The sequence below is a fragment of the Artemia sp. Qi Xiang Cuo genome, chromosome 9 (genome assembly GCF_049724085.1).
Source record: "Artemia sp. Qi Xiang Cuo chromosome 9, ASM4972408v1, whole genome shotgun sequence".
Lineage (NCBI taxonomy): Eukaryota > Metazoa > Arthropoda > Branchiopoda > Anostraca > Artemiidae > Artemia > Artemia sp. Qi Xiang Cuo.
In genome coordinates, this window is record NC_142802.1 from 57026887 (window position 1) to 57039508 (window position 12622).

At 38.4% G+C, this 12622-nt stretch overlaps 1 protein-coding gene across 2 annotated transcripts in view; it reads left to right on the forward strand.

The window, feature by feature from the left end:
• LOC148948855 (putative E3 ubiquitin-protein ligase RNF144A-A) overlaps positions 1–12622 on the forward strand; it is a 154306-nt gene that overhangs the window by 95533 nt on the left and 46151 nt on the right. The gene's annotated exons all lie outside the window — the stretch shown is intronic.

Consider the following 12622-nt stretch of genomic DNA (forward strand, 5'->3'; position numbering starts at 1 on the left):
CCAAGTTTCTGTTTTTTTTTTAAATTTGATGTCGACTAAATGAAAACTCATTAACTACATATGGAGGACTGTTTTATTGAAAATTGAAATTTCGATTTTTCTTATTTTTTAAGACGTATATGGTTGTTTAAGTTTTCACCAAACCAGTTCGGAAAATCCGATTGCATTTCACTGTCCTTGCTACTTCAAGTTCTGGTTTATTTGCTGCGACTTAAGTTAACCCGTTACCTTAGCTTCTTTTTGTGCAATGACGTTCCACAGAATGTTGTTTTCCATCAGGTATCGAAAATTTTTTCCTGATGTCTGAGATGTATTCCATCTTGTGACTGGCTATGCCATAATGTTGATATTTATCGTGGCTTCTTTTGAGATCTGTAATATGCATGGAGATTGCATTTCACTGTCCTTGCTACTTCAAGTTCTCGTTTGATTTGCTGCGACTTAAGTTAACCCGTTACCTTAGCTTCTTTTTGTGCAACGACGTTCCACAGAATGTTGTTTTCCATCAGGTATCGAAAATTTTTTCCTGATGTCTGAGATGTATTCCATCTTGTGACTGGCTGTGCCATAATGTTACCGTAGCTTCTTTTTGTGCAACGACGTTCCACAGAATGTTGTTTTCCATCAGGTATCGAAAAGTTTTTCCTTAAGTCTGAAATGTATTCCATCTTGTGACTGGCTGTGCCATAATGTCGATATTTATCGTGGCTTCTTTTGTGATCTGTAATATGCATGTGTAAACCTCTGTTTAGTTCTTTATTTGTATGGCCTTTTTATATTGGCATATGTAACGGTTTACGTAATTTCGAAGATAGTCAGTAAACGTTGGTACATGCTCTTTATTTAATAATGCGAGAATACACACAGAGAAAATAAGGTAGCACAAGAACAACTAACTACGACGAAGGCGAAAGATGGACTGACTTTAGAAGTGTACCAAGAGTATAACTTTCCTGGAACGGAAGTTCCAGCTATTGGTTGTTGGACCATGCCTGGGAACGAGCCCTTTCCGACGACTAGCCTTAGTCCCGAGAGCCCCCCCCCCGGGACCACTCTCGTTGTCACATAACTGGCCCAATCTCTGAGAAATGAGACCCGGAAAAGCCTTCTCGAATTTATGTTCCAAATACTTTACAAAATCTTCCCCCTGTTTTAAGTTAAATTTCTCAAATTCGGCTTATCCCCTTATTATTAAAACCTCAAACTTTAATAGAATTCAAAACGTTCAATATCCTTCTCGAATTATTCACTCCTCACCTACTAACCTTATTTAGCATAAAATAGTAACAATTACATAATATAAACACTACACAATACTTACATAAGTAAACACTTACATAGTATAAACGAACCACACAGAAGTCGGAAACTGGATATTTTGACACTTCATTTTTCACTGTATACTTTAAAATAGACTTGTTCCCCATACCCCGGAATTTGATGAGGACAAGGAAAGTTGGGATTATGTGTAAACTTCGGATTAGGGCAAAAGGAATGATCGAGAAAGGCTAATTAATCCTGAAAATACCAGCGACAAATAAATGAAATTGCATAAACTTATAAATAATGGAATAGATATGTCAACCGTTGCAGTTTGATTGGCTTACCATGCTGCAATGACGTTAATATATTATTCCCAATAAAATTCTCGGGGTTTATTGCTACGGAACGCCTCGGTTTTGACCTATTTGGGTTTGTTGTACTAACTTGTGGTTCGACAAATGGCAGTACTACTGTTGATATCTCTACATGACTATTAGCGCTACGCATTAAAACCATCCCGCGAGGCATCAAATCATCCCACGGGTCCTCAAAACCAGCTCCCTTTCCATGGGTAGCCAAACCGCCCTGCGAGGCATCAAATCATCTCGCAGTACATTGAAACCATCCCGCGAGGCATCAACCTCATCTTGCGGGACATTGAAACCAGCTCCCTTTCCCTGGGTAGCCAAACCGCCCTGCGAGGCATCAATACCATCTCGCAGCGCATCAAAAACATCCCGCGAGGCATCAACCTCATCTCGCGGGACATTAAAACCAGCTCCCTTTCCCTGGGTGGCCAAACCGCCCTGCGAGGGATCAATACCATCTCGCAGTGCAACAAAACCATCCCGCGAGGCATCTAACCTCATCTCGCGGGACATTAAAACCAGCTCCTTTTTCCTGGGTAGCCAAACCGCCCTGCGAGGCATCAATACCATCTCGCAGTGCAACAAAACCATCCCGCGAGGCATCAACCTCATCTCGCGGGACATTAAAACCCTCTCCCTTTTTCTGGGTAGCCAAACTGCCCTGCGGGGCATCAATACCATCTCGCAGTGTAACAAAACCATCCTGTGAGGCATCAACCTCATCTCGCGGGACATTAAAACCTTCATCATTGAGTCCAAATTTCACCCTCGTCAGAGCAGAAAGAAATTCATCGGAAAAAAAGACGTCTCTCCTTCCCTCACTATCTATTCTATCTGTTCATATTATTTGCAACCTTGTACGCATCACCTAAACAAAAAAAATTCTGCACTATGCTCTAACAAATACCGTTTGTAGGACAGTCTGATCCCCTCCTTGAATAAATTAAGAGCAAATCTTCCAAGGACTACACCATCATCACTGGCTTCTAAGGACACCCTACATGACCTTTCTAATTTTTACATCCTTCTATAGAATAGATATACCGTTTCATCCTTAAATTGAACCAAGCCTACAAACTCTGCAACCATTTTGCATACTGTTTTGCCTGGGGCATATGCTACAATTAATCCACGTTTTAAACTTGACAAATTTATAATCGAGGGAGCCAGATCCTCAAAAAAAGGGGCGAAACAAACCATGGTCCGAAACTGACACGGTCTGTAAAGCTCTTGAATCAGACCAATTTAACAACAACTGAAATTTTTGTAACTGCGAAACAAACTCAATTATTTTTTTGCTTTCTGCCTTTGTGAGTGACGTTATTACTGAAAGAGGGTCAATTAGCGATCCTATTACTTGGGACTGTTGAGGCTGTTCGCTTGGAGGAGTAATTGGGGTTGTGCTCAGGGGAGTTGGAGGGTTTGTTGGGACCCATGTCTTGGTCCTTTGAAGGTAATCATAAAGTTCATCTTGATCGAAATCAGGATCATTTGAGTCAAATAAAAGGTGGAAATATGCCATTTATCCTCCACTGTTTTACAAAATCAAAAGCAACCTTTTTGTCGTATCCAATTTCCGCACGATCAAGTATAGAAATAAAAACTGCCATATTGAGATCAAAATTTGAAAAAGCAATTACTCTAAAAATTTAAATATTGGTTTTAAACACCGTTCTTTAATTACGGACGCTGGATCTTCGGCAATAAATTCACTTCTAACAGCAAAGGTCTAATAAAATTTACTGGGTTGTTTAACCGTGCTAAATCACTTACGAAAGGTAGTCTGTCTCAAATCCACTTGCAGTTGGTCTCAATTAAATCACTAGCGTCAAATGGAGTCACAATTGAGAATTAATGTTTGATTATCGAATTCAAAATGTCAAACTTTGGTTGGAAACTGTCAAATGTAGATCACACGTCGACTGTATGGAATCAGGTAAAAAAAAAAATTACCAAACGTAGAATTGCTAAGTGAGGGTAGAAATCAACCGGAGACCCTCAGTTGTAGAAATTTGAATTAGTAGGTAGGAGCTATCGCGAGGAAATCCATATTAGGCATTGTGTAACAGCCTATTTCAAAATGTTCATTTAAAGAAAGTTATTCTCAAGAAGGCGTTTTGAATAGAAGAAAGTTCAATAGCTCGTAACATTTCGATGTCTTATTAACCCTTTCATGCCTGTGTTCACCATACGGATACCCCTCGCCCCCTATTTTTTTTCTCTCGACTCGACAAAGTTAGAACCGTGATTTCTTTTCCATTAGATAGAGCTTGCTTTGCTCTATCGCGTTTGAATTTATTATCCCTCAAAGCTTTATCCGAGCGGTCGAACGAGCGTCCAAGTTTAGACAAAACATAAAATGTCGAAAAAGAGGAAAGGTGCAGATTTTGACCTCGATGACCTGGACGTTTCTGGTAAGTTCAGAGCCTAATTATGATAATATTTTGTAGCTAAGAATGCGGTGTTTTGAACGAGATATCACTAGTATAAGTCTGAACCGTAGTTTAGCCCCAAACAGGGTTGTTAACGATTGGTCACGAAATGGTGACATCAGACATCCATTGTCAAACCACACCTGGGCAGGTTTGTTCAGAAAAAGAGGCAGCAAGTCCTTTTTATGATCAGGAATAGGCAAATTTTCTTTCTGTTCCTCCTTTTTACTGGTAACAAGGGTACAAAAGCTATTTTGTGTTATGCCTCAAGCAAGTGTAGAGGCCAATGGCCTATTTTATTGCATTATATTATTATTATTAAGTGATGCAATTACCTTGAATTTCATTTCAGCTGGCCCAAGCACGAGCTCTGACTCCATGAGAGGTCATGGTCCTAAGCCCTTGGAAGAGAGACTGATCAAGGAAAGAAGTAGAAGAGCTACCAAGAAAATGACTGCAGAAGAAGCAGCAAGGCTTTTATTCATACCTGATTGTGATTCAGATCTCGATATCTCGTCCGACGACGACGACCCAAACTGGGCACCAGACAATCCAGATCAAGAATTTCAACCTCTACGTTCTCTCAGCTGTTATGGCAATGAAGACAGAAGTGATGAAGAGGATATTGACCACACAGACGACATCCCTTTATCAATGCTTGGCAGGTTCGAGTTAGACAATGACGATGACACGGATCAATTCGATTTGCCTCTCCCGGGTTTGAATGACACAGCAGCGTCAAACAGTTCTTCAAGCACATCATCAGCACCAGTGGAACTTCTTCTTCAATGCAGTCAGCAACAGTTATTGCACCTGCTGAACCCTTTGTCTTTACACAAATATGTAAATTTGGATATTCCCCGGTGGCTGATACCATGAGCAGAGATAGGTTCATCAGCTTGAGATCTTTCTTCCACGTTTGCGATGACACCTTGATGATACCGAAAGGGGAGGCTGGTCATGATAAACTGTTCAAGATCAGAAGACTGTACGACGCATTCAGTGAGAATCTGAAAAAATAGACCCTGAAGAGATCCAAAGTATTGACGAACAGATGATCCCGTTCAAAGGAAGAATTGGATTTCGACAGTACTTGAAGGACAAGCCCCACTCGTGGGGTGTAAAGGTTTTCAGGAGAGCCGGCATCAGCGGAATAGTGTGTGACATAGAGATATATACAGGGAAAGGATCTGTTGAAATTTCTGAACTTGGCCAAGGTACTGACGTTGTCCTTCGGCTTGTAGAAAATCTGCCAAGGTTCATGAACTTCAAGCTGTTCTTTGATAACTTCTATACTGTCATCGATCTCATTCACAAGCTTCGGGTTGAATATGGCATCGAGTCATGTGGTACGTTACGCAGCAACAGAATGAGGGGCGCCGTTCTAGATACCGACGCCAACATGAAGAAGAATGGACGAGGGTCAGTGGACTTCCGTTTTGAAAGACATCCAGAAGTGTCGGTAATAAAATGGTATGACAACAAACCAGTCCATTTGGCTTCGTCATACTGTGCAGTCACCCCAATTGATAAGTGTCAGAAATGGGATGGCACAACACGGAAATACGTCGAAGTTGATCGCCCCTGAATCGTCCGTGACTACAACAAATCAATGGGGGGCGTAGATCTTGCTGACATGTTCCTGGAGCTTTACAGGACTAACATTCGCTCGAAGAAATGGTATATGAGGATCGTGTACTACTTCTTTGACATGGCTGTGAACAACGCCTGGCTGATACACCGCCGACAGTGTAAGCAGACCAATGTTCAGCATATGTCTTTACTTTACTTCAAAATGGACATTGCTCGTGGGTTGGTTCATACTGGCATATCTCAAAGTTCTCGAGTTGGAAGACCATCCTTATTAGTGACGAAGCGCAATACGTCTACCTCGCGAGACGGGATGCCTTCGGAATCAATGAGGTTTGACCAGACCTCGCATTTTCCGGATACGACTGAAAAAGGAAGGTGTCGCTATGAGAAGTGCGTTAGGGGTGCAACCAGTCGAATCATGTGTTCGATGTGCAAAATTCGACTGTGTTTGAACTCAGATCACAACTGTTTCACAAATTTTCACCTAAAATAGTATCTGTATACACCTGACGTGATCATATGGTGACCATTCACAGTTTGGATTTGGAATGAAATAAATTTTTTTTTAAAATAAATATGTTCTAGTTGAACCTCCAGGATCACTCTCTGCTATTTTCAGAATTTTTACGCAACTCCTTCTTGGCTCAGGTCTGAAAGGGTTAATCAGCCTTTTGCAGTATTAGCGGCTCAATATCACAAGCAATTTTGGTAGCGGGCGAAATAGCACTTCAATATGTTGCCAGTATTTAACGTAAAATGTCGTAAGTACTTATAACGGTTACTCAAATGTCACTTGGAGGTTTTCCACTAGTGATATATGCTCCACTAGTTTTAACCGCTTGCCACCACTCTGTAAACCTCTGTTTAATTCTTTATTTGTATGGCCTTTTTATATTGGCGTATGTAACGGTTTAGGTAATTTCGAAGATAGTCAGTAAACGTTGGTACATGTTCTTTATTTAATAATGTGAGAATACACACAGAGAAAATAAGGTAGCACAAGAACAACTAACTACGACGAAGGCGAAAAATGGACTGACTTTAGAAGTGTACCAAGAGTATAACTTTCCTGGAACGGAAGTTCCAGCTATTGGTTGTTGGACCATACCTGGGAACGAGCCCTTTCCCACGACTAGCCTTAGTCCCGAGAGCCCCCCCTGGACCACTCTCGTTGACACATAAATGGCCAAAGCTCTGAGAAATGAGACATCCGGGAAAGCCTTCTCGAATTTATGTTCCAAATACTTTACACATGGAGATTGCATTTCACTGTCCTTGCTACTTCAAGTTCTGGTTTGATTTGCTGCGACTTAAGTTAATCCGTTACCTTAGCTTCTTTTTGTGCAACGACGTTCCACAGAATGTTGTTTTCCATCAGGTATCGGAGAGTTTTTCCTCATGTCTAAGATGTATTCCATCTTGTGACTAGCTGTGCCATAATGTCGATATTTATCGTGGCTTCTTTTGTGATCTGTAATATGCATGGAAAATAATAGAAACTGCTGTGAATGAATGGATGATACCTAAAACGAGCATAAATTAAAATCAATAATAATATCAAGCATAAAAAGAATATCAACTACTAAGAATAAATAAATGAAACTTAGAAAAACCAAATAGTAAATTCATCAATCAAGTAGTAAAGTATCACAAATAAGAAATAAGAATCCCCCCTCCCATTAGACTTCTAAACGCTAGAGCGTCCTTGTGCATTAGGGAAAACAATTTGCATTGTGAAAAATGTTCTTTTGGTTCTCATAACATCAAAAGCAACACAACAACACAAGTAAATGGGGGTTGCAAGGAAGGGGTCTGACCGCCCTCCAACGACTTATGGAATTCGAAAAGAGTACTAAACTTACAATTTCTGACCGACCGACTCTCCTCCCAAGTTTTAAACCCACGTCTTTCCATTCAAAGTTTCCTGGGAAAAAAATGCGTGGGTGATACATGATTCTTTACTAATTCAACGATAGTGCTTTGACTCTGATAGTTTCAGAGGTGTAATGTTTCTGGTCATTGATACTACAGAAGAGTAATGCTTGTCATCTTTTAGTTGAAATTTTCAGTAACATCTCAGTTATACGGATGTTTATTCACGGTTTATTGGCTGTAATGGCGGTGTTATTGACTCCGGTAAATACATGTTGTTAAGAAGTATTACTTTTATAATTAATAAAACACTGTTTAATTTAATTGTATTTCCTAAGTCGTAAAGGCAACTATTTATGAGGTTGCTAAATACCATGTGTTCAATGTCGCCTCTTGAATCACAAATATGCAATATATAATGGAGAGTTGGAGACATATGTTTACCAGACTGAGACTGGTACGCCCCTGGCCATTAACAGAGGTTAATATACGTACGGGGGGAGGGAGTCTTTGGTCTCAAATTGCCCAAATTCAACATTTCCCTGGATTTCTTGGCACTTTTTATTCGACTTATCAAATAATTTTTTTTTTTACTGCCCCCACCCCCTCCGAATCAAAGTTTGTTACTCGTGCCTAAAGACCGTGTTTTGTTCTTGCCTCTTGCTTCTCATAAGACTTTTTTTTTCTTCTCTCCAATTGTTACTAGCGCCTTTCGAATAATTCGAATTTCGTTAAGTAAAGAAATTTCCTAAATTAGATATATCTTTCGTTTCGGCGGTCACTAATTTTGGTACTTGTGTAGAATCCAGTAGTCATGCGATAAGTGAAGTTTTTTTAATGCTAATGAAATAAAACAAAATAGAATGAAAATATAATAGTTCAGAAACAAATTTGGGCTATATATTTGTACTTTAGGGGGGGGGGGTGAGGTAAAGCATTGCATATGTTAAATACGTAACCTAACAACCTAGCCCAACCTAGGTACCTTTTATTCCCCCTAAAACCAAACAAAACTAAAGTTTAAATATAGTTCCCGGAATGAGAAACCCTTTTTTATACAGTGTCTAGGCATTGCACGGTAAAATGCCTATCTGATATTCAATACAATTCTCACGTGACTACTGGATTCTACACAAGTAGGCTACCCTAATTTCTTTGCTTTAGTGTTTCCTTTGTTTTATTTTTTTTAATCTTGCTGTTTGTAATACAGGGCCTTAAATGGTTACATGAACACTAATAATGGGAAAATTTACGGTTAAGGTTAAGTTCTGATGGTTCACGACTGTTATTGAAAATCAAAGTAATCTAATGAAATCAGAGGCAATGCTCTAGCGCCCCCTATAGCAAAGAGCCGTATACCTTCAATGTATTGGTTTTTGTTTTTCTTTTCTTGCCTTTTTTCTGGTATTTTGTATGGAATTGGTGGTCGTAGCTTCGGAAGAGGCTCGTTTGATTAGAAATTGAAATATCTAGTGCTTTTTTTAAGAGTCAAAACTAATTGGAGAGGAACCAGTCTCCCAAAAAATGTAAGATCTTTGTTCAAAAATTTCACTTTTAAGCGTTTTCTGACAAATTCAGTTTTAAGCTTCACTTTTAAGCGTTTTCTGACAAAATTCAGAATTCGAAGTAATTATTTAATGAAGAGAGTAATCTTAAAAAAAGATTTTTTTCATCCAGTGACGGGAAAATTCAACTAATTGGAGAGGAACCAGTCTCCCAAAAAATGTAAGATCTTTGTTCAAAAATTTCACTTTTAAGCGTTTTCTGACAAATTCAGTTTTAAGCTTCACTTTTAAGCGTTTTCTGACAAAATTCAGAATTCGAAGTAATTATTTAATGAAGAGAGTAATCTTAAAAAAAGATTTTTTTCATCCAGTGACGGGAAAATTCAACTAATTGGAGAGGAACCAGTCTCCCAAAAAATTTAAGATCTTGGTTCAAAAAAAAATTGTAACCCAAAAAATTGTAACCAATTTTTGCTCCTCTTCCCCCCTCGTAACCAAAGACACCTGATTAAGAGTTTGAGGAAGCCATTTCCTTCAAAATAGGCTAAAGATCTAATAAATATATCTGTGGAGATGTCGTGACCCCAGAGCCCCTAGAGCAAGGGCCGTAAATAGCAGAAATTGCCAATTGTTTCCATTAAGGTTATCTGATGGTAAAGGCGGAGCTTGTTTGGTGCTGTTGTGCAATTGGCCCAAATTTCCAGGGATTGGTCTCTAGACTCTAGACCAAAGGACCAAACATTTCGTCGTGGGAGGAGGAGGGACTGGGGCGTGGAAATGGGCTAAAAAATGTATGTCCCTTAACAGTTTTAAACTTGCAGCCGTAAGTCCTTTAGCCAAGGTTAATCCCTATGCAGAAAGTGAATTTGAAACCAATTTTGGCTGTAGTGTTATGTTGTCCGAAAACTGGCCTTTTTTGGCCTGGTTAGGTTTGTAACTTATAGGGCAAGCAAACACCCGAAGGCGGATAAGTAATCGAAATATCTAGTATTTTTTGTGAAATTTATCACTGTCTATTAAAAGGATTTATCCCTAATTGAACTTTTGGTACTAGTGCATTATATCTAAACCAGCGCTATAGACTGTACAAGGAAAAACTAGATAAACGAGAATTTGCTAGATAAATTGATCGCAAAGCGTGGTTTCTCATTGTGTTTACAATATGTAAACTTTTGTTTCCTGGGGTTTAAGGGGGAGGGGGGAAGTACCTAGGTTATGTTAGGTTACGTATTTAATGTATGCTAAGCTATACCTCCCACCCCCCTAATGTGCAAATATATAGCCCAAATTTGTTTCTAAACTATTATATATTCATATTATTTTATTTTGTTTCATTAGCATTAACCAAACTTGACTTCTTTCGCGTATAGAGGTGGGTTAGATATAATGCACAAGTGCCGACCTTTTTTATAGCGGATGTAGAACAAAATCTTGGGGGGAGGATGATGAAACAAGGATGCCAATAATTGACCAAATTGACAGGCTTATATTTAAAAAAAAGAAAAACTTCATTCCAACCGTTCCATCCCCTGGATCTGCCCCTGCAAACAGGGGCAGGTATAAGTTATTGAAAATAAAAATATTCGGTGCTGGTGCATTATGAGGGCACCGCTATATATTGTACAAGGAAACCAGTCAGGAAACCCGTCAAACGGTCTATTTACAAGAGACCGCTATAGATAAATGATTGCAAATCCGTGGTTTCTCAATGAGTTATAATATTTAAACGATTGTTTTTTGGGGTTTAAGGGGGGAAAATATATCTAGGTTAGGTCACGTATTTAATATATGGAATGCTTTACCCCCCCCCCCCACCTAGGGTGCAAATATATAGCCCAAATTTGTTTATAAACTATTATATATTCATCATATTTTATTTTATTTCATCAGCATTAACCAAACTTGACTTCTTTAGCGGTGCCCGTATAATGCATGAGTACCAAATATTTTAAACAATTCTTGTTTTCGAACGTGACTATACTTAAACTGGGCCAACAAATTTTATTCATCAGATTGGCTTAGATTTAAAGGACATAAGGAGACAGATTAAAGGACATTAGATTTAAAGGAGACCTTAATAAAGACAAAAACTGTGGACGCAAATTGTTATATTAGGCCTGTTTTTTCACTCATCAATGTGCTAAGATCTTACATCTTTTGTCAGAAAACGCTTAAAAGTGAAATCTTTGAACAAAGATCTTACATTGTTGGTCATTTTTGTCCAACCGTCTTTCATCATTCCGTTCTGATCAGCGGTCTGAGAACAATGATGAGTAGATCATCAAAGATCTCTCATCATTGTTCTATATGGCAAAACAGCGGCGGTCTTCACACTTTTTGCTAACATCAGTGAGCTGTAGGATCTTAGAACAAAGATGAGTTAAAAAACGATAATTTTTGCATGAAAGATGTAAGATCTTAGTGCTAAAAAACGGGCCTATTGATTTCTGACGCCCAAAGTAATCCCATATTTGTTTTATATTTGATTGACTGGCAAGTTCCTGGACATATAATGATATCCATCCCTGGAAGTTTTAGCTGTTTTTGATTTATTAATCTTTATTATTATAAACGGAAAACGTTTAAGATACATTTTGTTTTCAGTAAAGTACAAACGATGCGTAAGCCTTTAGAAGGCTTGAGGGCTTTAGCCCCCCTATCGTGCGTGGTACTTTCTTTTCGTTTTAAGTCTAACTTATAAATGTTAGTCTCTGCTCGTTTTAGGATTCATTTATCCATCTGTACTAGTATTTGTTATCTTTTTGTTTCGTGTCATTTTTTATTTTAGTTTTTGTTCGTTTTAGGTTTCATTTATTCTCTTTATTTTAATTTTGAATTAGTATATTAATTTATTTCTGCAAGTGCTTAGTTTTAATGCAGCTCTACTTTTTTTGGAAAACATTTTTTTGACAGATACTTAATAGTGGAAGACATTTCAATGTAAAAGTTTGCTAATGCCAAAAAAAGTTTACAATGTTGGAATTGTATTTTAGTGTGGTATTAAATATTGATGAAAAAAAAGTAGTATTTAAAATGTAGAAAAGAAATTACTATTTTTTTCTCAAGTAAGAACGGTTCAGGATCTGATGCTTGAATTCTGGTTCGGGCGCTAACGTTTCCTTTTCTTAACCGTTGCTTAACTTATTTTCTTTAAATTATTTTTCAGTCCTACGTGTTGTGATACACGGTCTTGTGTATATGTAATATGTATGGTTTAGCAACTAATTAGAGTGTATAACACCAATAGTATGCTTATTAAGTATTCTAATCAGGCCCATATCAGGATTTTTTTAGGGGGGGGGGGAAGAGGGTGCAGATTAGCAGTTGTACTAACTGCTTTGATTGAAATCTTTGCGGACACAGGATGTGCATTATATGTTTTTTATGCACATTGATTACACAGCGTTTTGCTTAACATTAATAAGAGATTATACGTTTTCTTTGTTTTAAACTAGCCTTTCGTTTGCTTTTCGAACTGTTGAGACATTTAAGAACCCTGACAATTTTTAGCAAAATTAATTCAGAAGCACCCTGTGGTACTGCGAAAATATACTGCTGGGCCCTTTGTCTTTGAGGTTATCAGCCGACG